This window comes from Chenopodium album, chromosome 2, assembly GCF_948465745.1.
Source record: "Chenopodium album chromosome 2, dcCheAlbu1.1, whole genome shotgun sequence".
Taxonomy (NCBI): Eukaryota; Viridiplantae; Streptophyta; class Magnoliopsida; order Caryophyllales; family Amaranthaceae; genus Chenopodium; species Chenopodium album.
The window spans coordinates 29,029,350-29,041,450 of record NC_137835.1 but is presented as its reverse complement, the minus strand read 5'-3'; positions in this window follow the sequence as shown (position 1 = coordinate 29,041,450).

Sequence of the window (12,101 nt, the reverse complement as noted above, 5' to 3'; positions counted from 1 at the left end):
ATTAATTTTTTTTTGGAAAATTTGTCAAAAATAACACCACCTTTCACTGATCTTCCAAGAATAGCACCACCTTTTGATTATTCCAGAATAACATCACCTTTCACATGCATTTTCCAAAAATGAAACAAAAACCCGGTAACCTGTTTTATAGGATACATCTGACACATGTCACATATGTGATTGGTTAATTTTTTATTTTTTTTAATTTAACAAATTTTCTAAAATATAATGAATAATAAAAAAAAAAGAAAACTTAAATTAAAAAACTTAAAAAAAAAACTGCAAAAAAAGAAAAGAGAACCCCTCCCCCTTAACGACAACAACCCCACAGCCACCCCGCCAGGGCTGCCACCACGCGGCGACCAGAGCTCCGTACCCGGCTGTACCAGCCTGACCACCCAGCCACTCCCCTTCCCCTGAAACACCTTCCTCCACGCTAAAACCCTTATCCCTCCCCTAGGAAACCCCGTTACCCTCACCAACCACCGGCCAGGCCAAACCCCTTCCCCTATGCCGGCGAACCCATTCCTCCCCTCCACCGGCCGTCTCCACCTTCCCCTTTCACTAGAGCTTTGTACGTACTCGGCGCCTCGGCGGTACCAGCCCGACCACCCAGCCCCTCCTCCCCTTCCCCTAAACCACCTTCCTCCACCCTAAAACCATTCTCCCTCCCCTCGAAAACCCCCCTCCTCTCACCGATTGTCGGACAAACCGCCTCCCATGTACCGGCGAACCCATTTCGCCCCTCCATCGGCCGTCTCCACCTCTTTCCCCTTTGAACCACCATCCAAAAACCTTAAAACCCCTAATCGATCAAGTGGTTTTAAGGGGTTTCGACTTTCTGATGGTGGATTTTATAGTGCAGACGACCGGCGAAAAGGCTAAGCCGACACGGGGAAGGGTTTTCAGGCGCCGTGGTGGTGGCAACCCTGGCAGGTGGCGGTGGTGGGGGATTTTCCTTTTTTCTGTTTTTTTTTTTTTCAATTTTAAGTTTTTTTTTTTATTTTAAGGATTTTTTTTTAAAAAAAATTGTTAAAAAAATTAACCAGTGATAGAGTGAGACGTGTCCAAGGTAACCTTTTAAATAGGTTACCAACCGGTCATGTTTTATTTTTGGCAGATGTGTATCAAAGGTGGTGTTATTGTGGAATAATCAAAAGCTGGTGTTATTTAGGGAAGACCGCTTAAAGGTGGTGTTATTTTTGACAAATTTTCTATTTTTTTTACTGCCATTATACTATATGTTACCTCCTATCAAATGAACCGTAAGGTCTGCCCCTTATTCTTAATTGATTTACATGGAATGGAGTATGATTAGTTATACTTAAATTTATGGGGCAGGTACTTGGAACAGATAGTGGTGGTACAAAAGAAATAGTTGAGCAAAATATTACAGGCTTCCTCCATCCCGTGGGACGTCCAGGGACTAAAGTACTAGCTAAAAGTCTCAGGTATTTGTTAAAAAACCCATCAGTTAGGCAGCAAATGGGATTAAGAGGTAGGGAAAAGGTAGAGAGAATGTACTTGAAGCGGCATAGGTACAAGTTCACGTGCATGCGAATTAAATAGAATTTTGATATTGGATGATTTTACCCATTTATTTTTTTATCTAGTAACAGATTTTTAATGCTAGACTACTATTATCATAAAGCGTCATGCCACTAAACTGAAGAGTATCGTAACATTTCTTATTCAGGGAAGAAAACTATTCTTGTATTCATTAAAAGATCTATGTGCTTAGCTTCATTTTGGCTTCTTTAATCAAATAAAGTTGAAATTATTTGTGTTTCTTTGTGTTCAGGAGGAAAATATTGATGATTTTTATTCCGGGAACCATTTGAGGAAAATCCTACACGAAAGAAGATATGGTGTCCAAGAGAGATGATGTGATTTTGAATTTCTATTTATTTGAATTTCTATTTATTTGGGTATAAAGATGAAATTTAAAGTATTGTGTACCATTTTTTATACATAATGTATACTCAATAACATTTGTACATGTATATTGTTATATATAAAGTCTATATTGTACTTGTATAAAATATAATTTTTCTCTTATTATTTAATAAAATAATTGTGCTAGCTAGCTGTCCGGCATGTGTCCAGCATGTGCTGGTATTTTTTTTAAATTGGGGGAGACATTATTTGTAACAGGCAGATAACATGTCCGTTACAAATAATCCTGTAAGTTGTAACGGACAAAACATGTATCTGTTACAAATAATGGAGTTATTTGTAACGGGCAGGTGAAATGCCCGTTACGAATAACGGGTTATTTGTAACGGGCAAGTGAAATGTCCGTTATGAATAACAGGTTATTTGTAACAGACACTTCTCGTTAAAAATAATATAGCCTATTCGTAACGGCAGTATACGTAATGCCCTCTGCCCGTTACGGATGGCTTTTTTTCCACTAGTGGCTCTTGCCTCTGCCGTTGTCTTTTAAGGGAAAAAACAAGAAAGGAATTCTTTAGGGACTTCATCCCAAGTTCTCAAGGAATTAGGCTACACTTCCTTGTTTAGCCACTCTTGAGCTCTTCCAATTAGAGAAAAAGGAAATAGCTTGAGCCTTATAAACTTTTGTGCAACTCCGTTCACCTTAATCGTGTTGCAATATTTCTCGAAGTCCTTAAGATAATTGAGGGGACTTTCATTTGATCCACCACTATATTGTCGCCTTTCAATAAAAGTTATCATCGCTTGCTTGATTTCAAAGTCACTATCTGGGCTTAATAATGGAGCAATCCTGCTCTCATACTTGTATGCACCCGGAGTGACCAACTCCTTCGATGTAGTCCTTAGGACTTATCCCATATTCACTTGCACAAACAATCTCAAAAGAAAATATTAGTAGCACGGCCAAAACTAAATTTGTAAACACTTAACAAACCTATATACTAGTATAGAGGAAAGTCAAGGGTCGAACCAAAGGGAATGGGGGGAAATTTACAATTTTTAAAGCTAAGCTATCTCGAAGTGTAAGAAGGAATGTAGGTTGTCTTAATCAACTAACAAACAAGCAAACACAAAATTAATCAATATATCAAAAACACTAGGGAATTAGGATCCACATATACTTGCAATGAATGCACACTAATTGGTTTGGAGATTGGTTAATTCGAGTATTGTGAGGGACGATAGATAATGCAATCAAGAGAGCTCGACACGCTATCTCCTAGAGGTCTAACTAGCGCCAACTACGAAGGACTCTACTAGGAATGTTAGCTATAAATCAATAATCCGTATCAATGTAAACACATAATGCAATCTAGCACGAAGAACAAGGTTGATCACTCCTTCCAATTCATACAAATGCACAAAATCAATCAACTAATTTAATCACAATGCTAAATCAATCAAAAACCTCCCAATTAGCTAATAATCCATCACTAATACATGCTTCACCACATCTATAACAAGAAAACTATTCACAATCCATTAAAGGAATAAAAAACGAAGCTATATAATTCATCAAATTCATCAACACCATCCCAATTAAACTAATTCAGTCAAACAATCAATAAACTTGAACAATCAACCAAACAATTGAAATCTAAAGATAAAGATTGAATTAAAGAAAAGAAGATTCTTACAAACTTGATCGAATCAAAGGAAATTTACTTGAAATCAAACCAATTGCAACTATCATTAATCACCAATCATCAATTTTCCATGTTTCTCTCACTACAAAATCTAAAATTTAGAGTTTCTCTCTCTAAGAAAATCAAACCTAATTCTAATCTCATCTATTTTCTCATTCACTCCCCTTTATCTTAAAATTAGAAAAACTATATATAGTAAAACTAACTAAAAGTGAGTTAGCTAGACGTTCTAAAACTGACCTCAAAGAGCGCGGCCCCTCATAAGCGTGCGTGGCCGCTACAAAAAGAGTACGGAGCAGGGAGGAGGAAGGGGCACAGCCGCTCTAAGGTCCTGCGCGGTCGCTCCTCTCTCGTGCCCGCCCGCGCAGCTGGAGCAGAGAAGATCCCTGTCATCGCGAGCTCCGGATGAGCCATGATGCAATAGGCAGTAAGTTGAGCGCTTCTTGGTGGGTTTGACACCACTCATTCATTCCCACACGGCATGAAGGCACAACTTGAATAACCAAGCTCTTGAACTCCTTTGCTCTTAGGCTTCAAATGGAGAACACTAGGCCTCTTAATAAAAGCCAAACTTAGGAAGGGGTCTCGGGAATCTTTGGATAACAACCTTAACCTGAAAAATTAAAGAAACAAACAAATAAAAGGGAAAAAGACAAGAAAAACCAAGAAATGCATGAAAATGGAAAATCAACTAAGTAAAGTGCAAACTAAAGAAATAAAAAGAAAAACTAAGGAAAAAGGAAGGAAAAGAGTATAAAACTAATCTAAAATCACCTTAAAAGAGAACAAATGAGTGCAATAAATGACATTCATCATAGGCCAGCATGACTCATTGAGATGCGTGTGGCTTTCTCTGCTGCAGCATTGAATTTTAACCTAGGCGCCTCTAAATCCGTCATAATTAGGTTTTAAATTCGGGCTTAAGCCTAATATTATCGGTCTTAGTTTATTGGACCTTATTTCATTTGTTTTTTTGGTTAGGCTAGCCATTTTGTGCCCTCCTGATTCAATCAGTTATCCAGAAGTATTCTTTACGTTTATCTAACACGAAGATGGTTTTATTTATCGTCATAGCACTTCCTGTCGGGACAGGGGCCAAAAGTAAATGTCTACAGTCTCATTAATTATGGGGGGGGGGATAATCTCATGTGTATGAGAAATTTGTAGTGTTTGGATTGAGTTACATTAGACCATCAACAATCCCCCAATGGTGTGTTAGGGTATGTAGGGACGAACTCTTTGCCTATCTTTCCCCTTCCTAACCCTGAGTTGACCGCCTTTCCCTTGGGAAAGATTCTTACACCTATGACATTTTAATTGCTCATGCCTAGGGGAAAGCACGACCACCACCACGTGAACCACAGCCACAGCCTATGGTGCCACCATCACCACCTCGTGTCCCTAGACCACCCCCTAGGCATGATTCTAAGACTATCTGGGACATGCAGAGTATTGGTCAGGCCATATAGGTTGCAAAGATCATACTTAGGGAGACCTTAGGAGGATGGTAGGCTCCCTAAAAAAAAGACTAGGGTATGTTTAGAGGAAACAAGGTAAGGCCTTATTTCCGATGTATGATGATTATGCTCATCGAGGTGTTATTCCTGTTGATGCCATTTACCCAATCTAGTACCAGCCACCACCCTAGGGATATGTGGATTCCATCTCCCATGGCATTTTCACTGATTATTCCTCTTTCGCCGACTACAGCTAGATTTTTCGTTTTGGGGGATGGGGGAACATGTTAACCCTAATTATGTTGGTGGTAGTTCTTCTGGTGGCGAAGGTGGCAGTGGTGGAGGATTTGGAGCGATGGATGATGATGGTGAGGATTATCCATGCTAGGCTAATTCCCGAGTCAATGAGGATATTGTTAGATTTTGGCTTGGGGGAGATTTTTGAATGTTGGTATCTTTCTTATTATTTTTCCTTTATTTTTTGTGTGTTTAGTATAGATTTATTGTTTTCTAGTTTAGATTTATTGATTTTAAAAGATACATCATGTTTCCCTGTGCCTCATACATACATACATAAAATACGATCCAATGAATGATAAATCATGTTTCCCTGTGCCTCATACATACATACATAAAATAGATTTGATTCTTGATATATGACGATGAGTATTGTGGATAGGTTAGCCATGATTTGATATTTGATTGCTTGGATGTCTTAACATGAGTCAATTTCTCTCAACTACTTATGAATATAGTGCTTGGCTAGTTGATTTGGTTAGGAATTCGTATTAGTTCCTGGTATGTCAATGAATTTGAGTATTGGTTTGCAAGTTTGAGTAGTGTTTATATGACTCATTATTATGCCCCATTGGTTACTAGTCCCAAGATTGGCTTGGGGGAGCTATTAGTGAGTGAGGTGAGGGAGTTTGTGGTGTGCTATTTATTTGCACATTTGGGTAGTATTGAGAAGTTGTTTGTTCTTGATCGTGTTATATTTGTGAAGATTTTAAAAGTTGAAATTTTCTTGAGAGAAAAAAAATAAAGCATGACGTTGAAAAAAAAAGCTAAGAGAAGTTTAGAAAGAAAAAAAAAAAAAGAATGAGTGAACATCTAAAAGACAAAAAGAGAGCAAAAAAGTAAAAAAAATGAATAATGTTCAAATGTTCTAAGAGAAGGTTCAAAAGAACAAAGAATTTTGAGTTTCAATGAGAAAAATTACAAGTGTTAATTATTTCAAAAGTTTGTTCGGTTCGCTCAAATTCTTAATTATTATATTCTTATGAGCGATTTTGTAAGAGTTAGGAGTTGATTGAATTGGATGTTTGGTGAACTTTTGGTTGAGTTGAGTAGTGTTGGAGATGGTTTATATGGTCATTATTTATTTTGACCTTGTTCTTTATTTTTAGGATTATGGCTCCCTTAAGCATTGTTTTTCTCTTACATTTTCCCAAATATCTCCAACCTTTTACCCTAGCCTTACATTACAAGCTTTAAAGACCTTCCAGCCTTTGTGCATAGAGTTGTGTGAATGTGAAATTAGTTGTTTATCAATGCAAAGAATGATTTGATATATTCCGAGTTGACTATATAGGTTGAGTGAATGTCTTTCAAACACACGAGTGTTGTGAGTTGGGAGGGCATTGTTCACATAAAGGGGTTGGGATGGAGAGCGATCGGGTACATCTTATATCCGCCACATAAATGAGAGTAGAGTGTGTGAGCACTAGTCTTGAATTCTATATGCTCTTGTGGTTTGCTCAATTTGACAATTGTTAGGGAGGATGAGTAGTTGGATAGATTTGATTGGTTAGCTTTGATACATACTTGTTAGATATGCCTTGAATTGGTTATGCTTGGTTTTGATTGATTTGGGGTGAAGTATGTTTTATTTTATCATTGATAAGCTCTTTGCTTTGAGACAAGAAAAGGTTTGGCTTGGGGGAGTTTGATATGTCTATTTTATATAGTAATTTACCCCCGTCCCTTGATCATAATTAGGAGTATTTTTTTCTCTTTAGAGCAACTTTTATTACTAATATGTGTTTTTTAGTGTTTTCGTAGTTTTGGTATTGTTTTATAGAAAATTGCAGGTTTTGAGAATTTTCCTAGATTTATTTAGAGCCACTACGAGCATTAGAAAAGCAAGACCATCTTTCATAGCCCAAGACCGGTTAGAATCATCAAACTGGTGATTAAGGGCTTAGCATAGGAAAAATCGGGGCAATGGAACGAGTTATAAAGACCCAAAGAGGAGATATAAGTTTAGGCCAAGAATAATAGCCCAAATGAAGTCTAAATGTTGCCCAAGGAGTCCGCCCGATCGGATGTGGCCTCTCCTAAAGGAAAGCCCGATCAGGCGAGGCGAAATAAAGCAGCCCCTCAAGAAAAGACAGGCCAGGGCAAGCGAGAAGCTTAACGGGGCGCGTGTTTTGGAGAGAAGATTTAATACTGGTAGATTAATACTGTGATTGTAATACGTAGCGAAAGCCATTTATGATCTGATTAATTATTGCATTGGTGGTTGATTATTATGTTTTACCTTGGAATATTGTTTATTGGTGAACCTATACCCTAGGGTTTTATTTATTGATTTCATCCTACTTCAATCCTCTTTAGTTTAATTAGTCATATCTATAATTTAGTTACTTAATAATTTAGATTATTTTAATTAATTAAGAATAGAAAGACTTGTTTCCATGTGAACTCGACCCTACTTCCCTATCTGCTTTAGCTAGACGACTTAGGAATTATTTTTGATTAGGTAATACGACTATAGCCTGTCAATTTCCCTAAAAAACAAAACCTAACGCAATCACTATATTGATTCCCTACCTTACTCTTTTGCTAAAATCCCCAAAACCAACACCCCCTTATATAGCTTATGATATTTTGATTGTTTCTTGTGTGGATTGAAGTTAAGTCAAATTTGCGCTTGAAAATATCAAAAGTATAAAAGGTAAAGGAAAAATTCATTTTAATAATTCCAACTTTGGCTACTTTACTTTGAATAATCTCAACTTTAGATTGTTTTGAAATAATCCCAACAAATTGTTTTCTTTGTTCAATTGGAGTTGATCATCAACCTGTTATAGTAGGTGACTTGAACACGTGTGTGTTAGCACGTGGTCCAAAAAATTAATAATAATATAAAAAAGTAAAATAATAAATAAATTCCACCAGCCACCAACGCTCACTCTCACCGCCCCACCCCCCACCCCCTCCCCAACCAACCAACAAACCATTGGAAACGACCCCCTTCCTACTCCGGTCCCATCCGCGACTGTGGTACCAAGTTTTTATTGGACAAGTTAGTCTATAGAGGTTCAACATAGGTATCTGGTGAGACTTTTAATTAAAATGTAAGACTCGCCACCTTATTTTTACCCGAGTAAGGACAGATTTTAAAATAATCAATTTCAAACTACATATAAAACAAATAAGACACAATCTTGGGTTCGGATTTAAATTAAGAGAATCGAACGTCTGGAACTCGCCTTATCTTCCGCTCTAAAGAACGGGCTCTTACTATTGCATTGTTTAAAAAAAAGTTGATCATAGGTATAGTAAATAAAATCAAATTTTAAGGCATGTTAGACACACAAAATGATATAATAATTAGTATAAGGTAGGTTTGAGCACCAAATTTGGACTATATACCGATCATAGTGGGATTTAAATCCACTCACAGATCAAAACCATAGTATTTCAGAAAGATGTCATCATCAAAGTTCAGATTCACTTGGGTAACTCCTATTCCAAAGTGATTTAAGACTCGACTCAAGGTGGGTCGCAGAGGAAGCCTAAGGCATGCCCGAGCTAGTGTAACTGATCTCGCTACTTAATCCATATCGTCAGTTATATGGTTGCTTCATCCAAGAGAGGGTAAGAAGGTTCGAAATCAGGAATGAGAGCAGCAATTCCATTGGGTTTTCAATTTGGGGAGTTGACATAAGCATCACATTTTTGTATGTGGAATTTTAGTGATCTATGACGGATTCACTTGTAAAAGTAAAGTGAACCACCTTGGTTGAGGAAAATCGCCCCGATTAGTGATTACCAAAAATGTCCTTTTGAACAAGAAAATTCAACAAATGTGTTCCAATTGGTGACTTTTTTAGTGGGTTAAGGTATTTTTTAGAGTGAAACTGCAAGGGTTCACTATATATTTGACAAGGCCGCAGGTCCAGTTGTATCACCTAATCAAAAAAATTACCTAAGTCCTCTAACTAAAGTAGATAGGAAAGTAGGGTAAAATCCATAGGGAAACAAAGTCAATCTGTTGCTAATAAATCAATATAATCTAAATTATCAAGTAACCAAATTATTATTGTGAGCATTAAACTAAAGAGAATAAAAAACTAGGGTAATGGTTTCACCAATAAATAATATTCCACGGTAAATCATAACAATCTATAATCAATGCTTGAATTAATCAGATCATAAAGGGCTTTCGCTACGTATTACAATCATAGAATTAATCTAGTAGCATTAAATCACATCTCTCAAATCTTGATTTAACCATTTATAAATTAACCTACCTATTCAAGCTAAGCCTAAACATTAATTCTCATCTATTGAATATCGAATCAACATTGCATAACTCATACAATTAAACTTAGCCAAATCTAATTGCATAACATTTCAATCAATCGGAAATTAATCAAATATTAACAATCAACAATAATAAATTACCCCTTCATATTATTTATGGATCCCCGTGAACCCTAGAAATTAAATAAACTACTCACACATATTGAAATCTAAATTAAGCAAAGCGAAAAAACAAGACAAGTTTAATCAAGAAATTAAATTACTCAAAATAAAAGGGAAAGAAATCATTACGAAACTAAACGGAAATATGAATTGCATAAAACAAAAAGAGTTGGAAGAATAAGAATATTAATCAAAATCTTAAAACGAAAATTTGAATTAACTAATGAATGGCATAATTGTCTCATTTAACAAAAGCGTATTGATACTCAATCTAGAAATTCCTTAACTAAACAAAGATTAAAAGTTGCAAAACACCATTAATAATACGTGCCCGATCAGGTGCCTGATCGGCCGGCTAGGCCTGCCTTTGGTTTTTCAGTTCCTGCTCGTTCGGGCACACCTCTGGGTTATGCTAATTATTTACTTCTTACCTCCCCCAACCGGGCACTCCTCAAGGCGAGGGCACTCCCCGGTCAGGCGAGCATCCGGGCAGCATGAAGTCTTGGATTGAGCTCCTTTTTGGCCCAATCACTGGTTTGATTGTTCTAATGCGGTCTTGGCTACAGAATGTGGTCATATGAATACAATCCCAAACCAATGCTCGTAGTGGCTCAAATAAGTTTGAGAAAATACTCTAAATCTACAATTTTCTATAAACCAATACCAAACCACGAAAACACTAGAAAATGCATATTAGTAATAAAAATTGCTCCGTAGAGCCAAAATAACTCCAATATATGATCAAGAGATGGGGGTAAATCACTATATAAAATGGACATATCAAACTCCCCCAAGCCAAACTTTTGCTTGCCCAAAGCAAAGATCTCAGCAATGAACAAATAACACATACTTCACCCCAAAATTAACTTAAACTAAGTATGATAAATTCAAGGAAAATCCAAGAAATATTCATCAAATTCAACCAATCAATTCCATCCAACTACTAATCCTCCCTAACAATTGTCAAACAAAGCTAAATACAAGTGTATATGGAATTCATGACTAATGCTCACACACTCTTCACTCATATATGTGCGGGTATAAAATGTATATAATCGCTCTCCATCCAACCCCTTTATTGTGAACAATGCCCTCCCAAACTCACAGCACTCGTGTGTTTATAAAGACAAGCACTCAATCTAATAGTCGACTTGAAATATGTGAAATCATTCTTTGCATTAATAAACAACTAATTTCATATCCATAAAACTCTATTCACAAATTTTAGAAGGTCTTCAAAGCTTGTAATATGTAAGGATGGGGTAAGAGGGTAGGAAATATTTGAGAAAATAAGAGAGTAAAGCTATGCTTTAGGGAACCAAAATCTAACAAATAAAACAAAGGTTAAAAATAAATATTGACCAACATCTCCAACAAAACTCTACTTCACCAAAAAACAAATCCAAATATATCAAACTTTTCCCAAACACTTACAATTTCACTCATATAAATACAATAATAAAGAACTTGAGTAAATCAAACAAACTATAAATACCTTTATTTTGAACTCTAAATAGGCTTGTAATGTGGCTAAATAAACATGAAAAGTCAAGGTAATAGCATGGGTAGCAAAGAGGGAACAAATGTATCTAATATCATCTGAAAGCCACCTAAAAAAATAAACGCCTTCGTCCTCCTCAATGTGCATAATAATGAGCCATATAAAAATTACTAAAAGTTAAAAACCAATACTCAACTTCATTAACATACCTGGAGCTAACACATATTCCCTACCAAATCAACTAGTCAAGAACTATATTCTTAAGTAGTTGGACAAAATTGATGCATGTTAAGGTTTTAAGGAAATAAAATATCAAATCATGATCAACTAATCCTTAATATTTATCATCAATAACCAAGAATCAAAATAATTTCGAAAATTTCATCAAGGGGCACAGGGAAGCATGATTTATAATTCATTGGAACATATTTTTGTATTTTTTTTATTATTTAAAAGCAATAGAAACTAACCTATTAAAGCAATAAAATCTATACTAAGCACACCAAAAGGAAATAAATAAATAAATAAAATAAAATAAAATAAAAAGAGAGAGGGTGAAAGATATACCTAGCGCACACGAGAACCTCCCTCCCCCCAAGCTAAATTAGACAATGTCCTCATTGTCCTAAAGGGAAGCTAGTAGTCAAGGTGACTACTCCTCATCATAACCACATCAATGTCACCAAAGCCTCAAGGATTGCAATGCATCTCTTTGGAACAAATTTGGGCAAGAATGAAACAAATTGTTAGTGGGAAAAAGTCCAAATTTGAGTCAGGTATACTCTTTTTATCATACGTTTTTTATATAAGTGATAATGTAGTGACTCT